The sequence below is a fragment of the Microtus ochrogaster genome, chromosome X, assembly GCF_000317375.1.
Source record: "Microtus ochrogaster isolate Prairie Vole_2 chromosome X, MicOch1.0, whole genome shotgun sequence".
Lineage (NCBI taxonomy): Eukaryota > Metazoa > Chordata > Mammalia > Rodentia > Cricetidae > Microtus > Microtus ochrogaster.
The window spans coordinates 6,048,074-6,049,323 of NC_022026.1; positions in this window are offsets into that span (position 1 = coordinate 6,048,074).

Consider the following 1,250-nt stretch of genomic DNA (forward strand, 5'->3'; position numbering starts at 1 on the left):
AAGAAGAAGAAGAAGAAGAAGAAGAAGAAGAAGAAGAAGAAGAAGAAGAAGAAGAAGAAGAAGAAGAAGAAGATTGATAGCAAAGGAGAATGTGGCAGAGTCCCACAGGAAGGGAAGAGTTGAGATGGCATAGTATCCATTAAACAAACAAAAGATAAAGCACTTGCCCAGGAAGCCATGCGAACAGAACTGTAAAGTGAAAACAGAGTGTCCATCTTCCCCTGGAAGTATAAGACCTATACTTCATTCAGGCAATGGGGATCAGAAGACAGGGAACACTGTTAAAAGAACTGGAGGCAATTACACAGTACTAGTGGGAATGTATACAGCTTTATATGTTGTCGCTGGGAATGTAAACTAGTCAGCCACTACAAAATAAGTATGTAGATTTCTCAAAAGAAATTAAAATTAGATCCTCCATATGGTCCAGCTGTACCACCCATAGGTATTTACTGAAAAGACCCGAAGTCAATGACACGTCAGAGGCCCAGACACCAAGGTTATATGCAGCCCCGAGGAAGGAATGTGATATCCTGAGAACAATAGCTCAGGAAGTCAGATGTTTAAGGTATCCTTTTAGAATGCTGGTTCTGTGTGATGCTTTGTGAAGTTGAGACCGAAGTAAGTAGCCCTGTAAGGGGATTTGAATGAGAAATGTGTCCCCATAGGCGCAGGGATTTGAACACTGGATCTTCAGTTAGTGATGCTGTTGGGAGCAATTTACGAGTTATGGCCTTGTTGAAGGAAGTGAATCGTTGGAGGTGGCCTTTGAGAGCTTAATGCCTTGTCCCGCTTTCCAGTTCACTCTCTGATTCATGCTTGTAGTTGAGGTATGATCTCTTAGCCTTCTGCTCTTTCTGCCATGCCTGTCTGTCATGATGAACTCTTAACCCTCTGGAACCATAAACCCAAAAAAACTCCTCTTTCTGTAAATTGCCTTGGTCCTGGTATTTTCTCACAGCAACAGAAAAATAACTAATACATGATAAAAAATGTAGTTGTAGTTTAAATATTATAATTATAATAATATTATATTATACTTCATAACATGAGATTATGGAGATTGAGGATATAGTTCAGTGATAGAAAACTTGGCCAGCATGTGGAAACTTTGCATTCCACCCCCAGCACCACGAAAAGGTGTTGGGGAGGTTGGAGAGATGAATCGAGGTTAAGAGCATCTGCTTGCTTCTGTTGCTGTGGTCGCACACAACTTCTCTCTCTCTCTCTCTCTCTCTCTCTCTCTCTCT